Source organism: Coregonus clupeaformis, chromosome 40 (assembly GCF_020615455.1).
Source record: "Coregonus clupeaformis isolate EN_2021a chromosome 40, ASM2061545v1, whole genome shotgun sequence".
Taxonomy (NCBI): domain Eukaryota; kingdom Metazoa; phylum Chordata; class Actinopteri; order Salmoniformes; family Salmonidae; genus Coregonus; species Coregonus clupeaformis.
The window spans coordinates 31,886,975-31,895,314 of record NC_059231.1 but is presented as its reverse complement, the minus strand read 5'-3'; the positions used below and the strand labels follow the sequence as shown (position 1 = coordinate 31,895,314).

At 48.0% G+C, this 8,340-nt stretch overlaps 1 long non-coding RNA gene across 1 annotated transcript; it reads right to left on the bottom strand.

Annotated features, from left to right (window-relative positions):
• Positions 1-7,674: 7,674 nt before the first annotated feature.
• LOC123482890 lies at positions 7,675-8,113 on the bottom strand. Its single transcript, XR_006658006.1, has 3 exons — positions 8,094-8,113; positions 7,857-7,960; positions 7,675-7,714 (listed from the first exon to the last, which is right to left on the bottom strand). It is a non-coding gene; the product is annotated as an uncharacterized LOC123482890 (long non-coding RNA).
• Between the last annotated feature and the right edge of the window lie 227 nt (positions 8,114-8,340).

The following is an 8,340-nucleotide window of genomic DNA, read 5'->3' as shown; positions in this document are numbered from 1 at the left end:
GACGTTCAGTGAGTTATTTCACGCACCGGTGACAGTTAATGGCTGTGCTCAGTTGCAAGGGCTCCTCGATACAGGCTCAATGGCCTGCACGATAAGTGAAGAGGCAGAGCAGAGACTACTATCGGATAGCGTCTTGACCCCACATCAAGAACTCTCACAGCATATCATCCTTGTTGGCTGTGGAGGAGTACAAGTGCGCCCCAAGTGCATGTATGACATGGAACTAAGTCTGTATGGGGTAAAGTGCATGGTCCCAGTTCTGGTGATCACTGGTCAGAAAGACGACATAATAGTAGGCACCAACATGTTGAAACATGTACTGCATCAGCTGAAAAACGAGAACAGTTATTGGACACTTATCTCGAGCAACACAAAAGGGTCTCCAGATGGCGAACAGTTTCTAGAAATGATGACCAGTCTCACAAGATGGAGGGGTGAAGATGTCCCAGGAAAAGTAGGGACAGTGAAGCTAACTCAGGCGGTGACTCTCCTTCCCAAACAAGAGTACCTGCTGTGGGGAAGACTGCCAAGTAATATACCCAAGTCACCTGGGAGTACAGTTATGGTGGAGCCTACAACCTCCAGGTGTGTGCCTCGGGGCATTATGGTGGGGAGAGTGGTAACACCGCTATGGGGAGATGGCTGGACTCCCATGAAAGTCACTAATATCTCAGACAAACCACTCACACTGAAAAGGAACAGCAAGCTTGCGGACGTCTCTACTTGTGTTGCAGCTGAAGATCTCACACTGTTCCAGGGTTCCTGTCAGAGTGATGCTGGCTCTGTTGGAGTGACTCATGTGAAACAGGACAACAACGGTGACCTGAAAGACAGACTGCAGAAGTCTGGTCTAGGAAATGTCGACATTGATCATTGTGAAGCGAGCCCCTCCACCAAGCTCCAACTTGTGACATTGCTGGAGAAATATCAGGATATATTTTCAAAGCATAATCTTGACTGTGGAGAAGCCAAGGGCTTTGCCCATAGGATCCGCCTCACTGACGACCGTCCCTTCCGTCTTCCATATCGCAGAGTGCCGCCAGCCCACTATCAAAAGCTGCGCCAAGTTCTCACCGAGATGGAGGAACAGGAAATCATACGGAAATCAATGAGTGAATATGCTTCTCCACTCGTGATGGTTTGGAAGAAAAATGGCGACCTCCGGATATGCACAGACTTTCGATGGCTGAATGCAAGAACTATCAAGGATGCTCATCCTTTGCCCCATCAATCGGACTGCTTGGCTGCCCTTGGCGGTAATGCTGTCTTCAGCACCATGGACCTCACGTCTGGATTTTATAACTTGCCCATGCATGAGGAGGACAAAAGTATACCGCCTTCACAACACCATTAGGCCTGCACGAGTATAACAGAATGCCACAGGGGCTTTGCAACAGTCCAGCGTCCTTCATGAGGATGATGATGAGTATCTTTGGCGATCTTAACTTCAGCAGTCTCTTGTGCTACCTAGATGATCTCTTGATATTTGCCCCCAACGAACAGCAGGCCCTCAGCAGATTAGAGGTTGTTTTCCAGAGGCTACGGGAGCACAATCTAAAGTTGAGTCCAAAAAAATGCCATCTGTTGCGGAGATCTGTGAAGTTTCTCGGACACATCGTTGACAGTGACGGTGTTGCTGTTGACCCAGAGAAGGTCGAGGTCATCACCAAAATGTCAAAGAGGGACTTGATGGAAGATGATGGCTGCACTCCTTCAGTTCGCAGAGTGAAGTCGTTCCTGGGGATGGTATTTTATTACCAACACTACATACCAAATTGCTCCTCCATCGCAAAACCCCTGTTTGCTCTCACAGCTGGCCAGAAACGGAGAGGAAAGGCCGGGAAGTACAGTCAGAATGCGGGAGTCTACAGAAAGCTCAAACCTGCGGATTGGACCCTTGACTGCGATTCCGCTTTCGCCGGCCTTAAGGAGAAGCTCCTGAATTGTGTGGTCCTTAGCCATCCAGACTTTTCTAAGCCCTTGGTTTTGTCCATTGATGCGTCTCTTGATGGCCTTGGGGCAGTTCTGTCCCAGATACCAGAAGGAGAAACGAAGGCACGCCCGATCGCCTTTGCCAGCAAGACCCTCACTGGCTCACAAAAGAGGTATCCTGCTCACCGACTGGAGTTCTTGGCGCTCAAATGGAGTGTTTGTGAAAAAATTCAGCCACTGGTTGAAAGGCCACACTTTTACAGTGTGGACCGACAATAATCCTTTGACCTATATAATGACCAAACCAAAACTTGACGCTTGCGAACAGAGGTGGGTGGCAAAGCTTTCCCCCTACACCTTCAGTATCAAACACATTCCTGGGGTAAAGAACATTGTGGCAGATGCCCTGAGTAGAGATCCGTTTGCTAAATCAGTGAGCCAAAGGTTGATCAGTGAGCCCTATGGAAGTCTTTTGGCCGAGGCGGAGGGAACCAAAGAGGAGAAAGTCCAAGATCTCTTCCGGAGTAAGACCCAGTGTCTCCAGGCACTTGATGCAGGGTGCTGTGTAACTATGGACCCCACTCAAGACAGGCTGGCTGGCAGTCAAGAACCCTCTCATGTGAAATCTGCTTGTGAAGCTCATGTAGAGTGGGAAAGGGGAGCAGAGATAAGAGCAACACAGTTTCTCAATGTTCTTCCCCAGGCGGTGCCCTCAGAACAAGACACACTTCCAGCCCTCTCCATCGGCGAGCTGAGGCACAGCCAGGAAATAGATCCAGTTATCAGGGAAGTCCTGCCACTCATTCAGAGGGGTGAGCCACCACCTAGGCGAGGGAGGAGGAGGTTAGCTCTTACGACCCAGACACTGTGCAAGCAGTGGCATCATCTAAAAGTCCAGGACGGAGTCCTATATAGGGTAACCAAAGACCCATTAAGCAGAGAGAAGAGGTATCAGTTTGTGCTGCCTGCTAGCTTGAAGGCCAAAGCTCTCGCATGTGTGCATGATTTCGCTGGGCATCAAGGGCAGGCTAGAACAGCACACCTCGCCCGACAGCGTTTCTTCTGGCCGCAAATGGGAAGAGACATCAAGGAATATGTGAAATGCTGCCAACGCTGTATCCTTGCAAAGACCCCTGAACCAGCTGCCCGAGCTCCCTTGGAGAGCATTCGCACTTCGGCACCCATGGAGCTGGTGTGCATTGATTTTTGGAGTGCTGAGGACTGTAAGCAAAGATCTGTCGATGTGTTAGTCATAACAGACCACTTTACAAAATTGGCTCATGCCTTTCCCTGCGTAAACCAAACTGCAAAGCAAATAGCAAAGAAGTTATGGGATAACGTATTCTGCATCTACGGTTTCCCAGAGCGAATACATTCTGATCAAGGGGCCAATTTTGAAAGCAAACTCATAGCTGAACTCCTCAGCCTCACAGGGATTAAGAAAACACACACAACAGCATATCATCCCATGGGAAATGGGCAAACCGAAAGGTTCAATAGGACACTTGGCAGTATGTTGCGTGCCCTACCCCTGACAGCTAAGCAACACTGGGCCCAACAGATACAGACTTTGACTTTTGCGTATAATGCCACCACTCATGAAACAACTGGATATCCTCCATTCTATTTGATGTATGGTCGAGTCCCCAGACTCCCAGTAGACATGGTCTTCAAACAAGTCTTGAGGGATCCAGTCGTGGTGAATTATAAGACCTATGCAGAGAAACTGATGGCGAACCTCCATGTGGCTGCCGACATAGCTCAGCAGCATGCGAGGAAAGGACAGCAACATCAAGCTGATGGCTACAACAAGAGAGTTCGTGGAACCCACTTGAACGTTGGCGACCGAGTTTTGTTAGCTAATAAAGCAGAGAGAGGGAAGAGGAAGTTAGCGGATAAGTGGGAAGCCACTATGTATACCATCATAGACCGGAACCCTCAGACTCACGTTTACAAAGTCAGAGACGAAAGTGGGAAAACAAAAGTTGTTCATCGGAATTTGATGTTGGACGTGAGCTTCTTGCCCATGCCAGAACTAAGCGATGAAGAGACGAATGGAGCTGCCTCGGATGTGGCCAGTGAGTTTCAGCCTCCTTCTGTTGATGCTTTGAGTGGCCTAGCAGTAGATGCTTCTGAGGACCGTACATGTTCGTGGTTAAACGCATCCTCTGACTCTGAGTCTATTGGAGAAGCTGATGAGTCTGAGATGGAGAATGAGATGCCCCACTCTCTGTCCAGGAAGTCTGTTCAACTGACACCCACGAGAGCCCAGTCTAAAGAGGTCAGAGGCCAAGGGGAAAATGAATACTCACCTGTGAGAGACTTGTCGGATTCCAGTGACCCCCTGATTTGCACATGACTGACACTGACTCTGTTGCCCCAATTGATGTTCCTGACTTAGATGAGACAGGGTCTTCGGACGTCAATTCACCTGTTACACTGATTGATAGTCAGATACCCTCCCAAGTACAAGGGTTTGAAAGTCAGGTTGTCAGAACACGTACTGGCAGGGTTGTTAAGGCAGTCGATCGCTTGATAGAGAACATGGTGCAAAAACCACTCACCAAGGGTTTTGTTACAGGAGTCAGAAGGTCACTGTCTTTCCGTTCTTTATTTTAGATACATTTTTGAGATTAAGATATTTTTCTTTATTACCAGTAGTATGACCTGAGTCATGAGATGTTCATAATGGAGGGAAAGTGTTCCAAGATTTCATATGATGTATAAGGCATCATATTCACTAGAAGGGGCAGTAGCCTGATCAACTGCTGTTTTCTTTTAACTTACTTTGTAAGTAGCTTTATACGCTGTATATGGGAAATGGAGTCCCAGGGCTATCTTGGACCAAGTGGACAAGAGTTTTATTCTATATGTTTTTGGTTATTTTCCACCCTCGAAGTGTGAAGGATTTTGGTGAAATTAAAGAGGGGTGAATGTAACAGGTCAAAGAATTACAGATTTTTGCAACCGTTCATTTTCTATTTTTATTTTATTTTGTGAGTTGATTTCACCAAAATATTGTATTGTTCAGCATTTCGTGTAGTCTACAGATATTGGGAGAGTTAGTTGTGTAAGTGCGCCCTCTAGAGTTGGTTATATGCGGAGGGATGTTGTGCTTTTCTCAGTCTGCATTGTATTCGGCTGGGAGAGGTACGTGTTCACTTCGGCGTGACATAAACTTGATATACCTGTTAAAACTAAAACGTTTCAGTGCACATAGTAACTTGTATGTATATTATATGATGAGTGTACGTACATTTAATCAAGCTGTGTCGTGAATATAGCCATTTTTGAGAGTTGAGAAATTGCTAACTTAGCTAACCTCGTGTTCTGTTTAGCTGTAAGTTAGCAATCATCATTCTATCCTCTTGTGACGAAGCTCACGTTGTTCTTTTTATGTTAGGCGGATTCTGGTCGAGGGTAGAGTGTTGAACATTTTCTCTCTTTGATGTTGAACAGGTATGTATTCCCTATATCAGGTTAAAAATGTGTTCATTTAAAATGTTTTCATGTATTGATTAGTGTTTAATGGCACTGAAAAGCTCAAATGTGAAGGATTACATGTTGCTTCGTGCATATTACTGTATGTATTACCTGTTTGAAAGATGGTTTATGTCATGTTGCACAGTATTAATATAAAGGCTAAAAGCTCAGAGTTTTTGGCAGAGATAACATGAATATGACACATACATAAGATATACACCAGATGCAATGTTTATTTTCCAATGATGTTGTATTTTATTCCTTGTATTTTTGAATGTGATTATACTGAGTCTGCATTGTATTCGGCTGGGAGAGGCGGATTCTGGTCGAGGGTAGAGTGTTGAACATTTTCTCTCTTTGATGTTGAACAGATTGAGAGAGTTGTACACAATAAAGTGCCTTCAAGTACGCCAGTGTGTTGTCTTCAGTGCACCGGAACACAACGCAGTAGTCGGCAACGAGCAGACCGCGCCGGCTACACAAGCGCAGCAGCACACTGCCCTCCAAAGCCTGCAAAAAAAACGCCGGACTGCCCCTTTCCTCGCCCTGCATGGAACATCCAGGGTCACATCCTTGGTGACGTGTGGGGTGACGTCCGGGGTGACCACAGCAACATCCTCTGGAAAAGGACAAAAGCGGGACAGAACGTAAATAAATGCAAACCGTAGGTTCTAAACACTGGCCAGTTGAATGGGATCTTTTATTTCAGCTCATGAAACATGGGACCAACACTTTACATGTTATCATGACAAATGGCACCTGTCAGAGTGCTTTCTATAAGTCTTACTCACCTGCTTGGATGGCAGATGGCAGAGTGGCGGAGACGGCCACCATGAGAGGCTTTTCTTCAAGTGTGACGTCCACAAACTCCAAGAGTGAAGAAGCCGGGTATGCATTTGTGTTAGGGGTGATGTCCACAACCTTCAGGTGGGTAGAAGCCGGGTCTGCCTCTGTGTAAGGTGTGATGTCCACAACTTCCAAGTGGGAAGAGACAGGTTCTACCTCTATATTAGGGGTGACTTCCACAACATCCAGCTGGGAATAAGCCGGGTCTGCCTCTGTGTCAAAAGTGATGTCCACAACAACTAGGTGGAAAGAAGCCAGGTCTGCCTCTGTGTTAGGAGTGATGTCCTCAACCTCCAGGTGGTAAGATACCGGGTCTGACTCTGTGCTACGGGTTTTGTAAACAACCTCCAGGTGGGAAGAAGCCAGGTCTGCCTCTGTGTTAGGGGTGATATCCGCAACCTCCAGGTGGAAAGAAGCCAGGTCTGCCTCTGTGTTAGGAGTGATGTCCTCAACCTCCAGGTGGTAAGATACCGGGTCTGCCTCTGTGCTACTGGTTTTGTAAACAACCTCCAGGTGGGAAGAAGCCAGGTCTGCCTCTGTGTAAAGGGTGATGTCCACAACCTCCAGGTGAGAAGAAGCCCGGTCTGCCTCTGTGTTAGGGGGGATGTCCATAAGCTCCAGGTGGGAAGAAGCCGGGTCTGCCTCTGTGTTAGGGGGGATGTCCACAACCTCCAGGTGGGAAGAAGCCCGGTCTGCCTCTGTGTTAGGGGTGGTTTCCACAACCTTCTGATAGGAAGAAGCCGGGTCTAACTCTGTGTTAGGGGTGATGTCCACAAGCTCCAGGTGGGAAGAAGCCAGGTGAACCTCTTTGTTAGGGGTGATGTCCACAACCTCCAGGTGCGAAGAAGCCAGGTCTGCATCTGTGTTTGGGGTGACAATTAAAATCCTGATTGGCTTTACTACTACAAGGCACCAGGATGTCATGACAAAAGGCATCTGTCAGAGTGCTCTCTATGAGTGCTACTCACCTGCTTGGATGTCAGCTGGTAGTGTGGCGGAGACGGCCACCACTAGGACAGGGGGGACTGGCAGGGTGTCTGCAGTAGGCTGGAAGTAGCTCTTCACCTCGTCCGCCACAAAGGCACAGACAGAGCTCATAAAAAAAGGGGTTGTGAGGTCATCCAGGGAGAAGGACTGGCTGATTCTCCCGAGGATCGACCTCACAGAGTCAAAAGCAGCAGCACGGGAGAAAGGGGTGTGAGGAGAAGAGGCCTTCAACATGCTGGAGAGCTTCTCCTCTACGGCCACCACCATACTCACAGCCATCCCGCTTAGGAGGATGGGGTGATCTGAATGGCCTTCCTCTGGCTGAAGCCACAGGGCCAGGAGGATCCTGGGCACCAGCTCCACCACCACCTGGGATGGGCTGAGCAGGTTGCTACAGGGCTTATTGGACAGCTTGTCCAGAATGCTCCTCACAGCTCTCTCCACGATGCTGTGGACCGTAGGGTCGCTGAAATCAACAAAAAGCAGCAGAGAAAGCTAAACGATGTGCAATGTTCACACAGAGAACACTGCCCTAGTTTCTTTCTGCATAGCTCCAGATGTGTAGATGAATGGAGCAAGCTGTATGCAGGGCAGTACATGGAACTCACATGTCAGCGCCAGCTGGAGAGTTGGGGTGCATAGAGCGGTGGAGCTTGCAGACAGCCTCGTGCTCCATGTCAATCATTTTTAGGCAGGTGTTTACTTCCCAGGTCTGCCGTAGGAAACAGGAAGTCCCATTAGTGTAATTTCACAACAGATATATTCTGCTGTACTAACTAGTTGTTGAAAGGCTAGAAAAGAGCTCACTGACTGATAGTCTAAGTCTCTAACTCTCATTCTCTTACCAGCCGAGCGAGTTCGTTCCCCTCCTCCAGGGTTTCCTTCCACACCCTTCAAATAAAACACAAAGCATTTCAACTTTCCTGGCTTCCTATTTTTTGTTGTTTATTTTACCCACACCTCCTGGAGTGCTGCTGGTGACAGAGAATGGCAGTGAAGGTGAGAGCTGACGTGGTACTCACCTCTCCCTAAGGGATTTTTTGCCCTGAGACACCAGCCAGTCGCTCATGTGCTCCATGGTGACATGGGGCG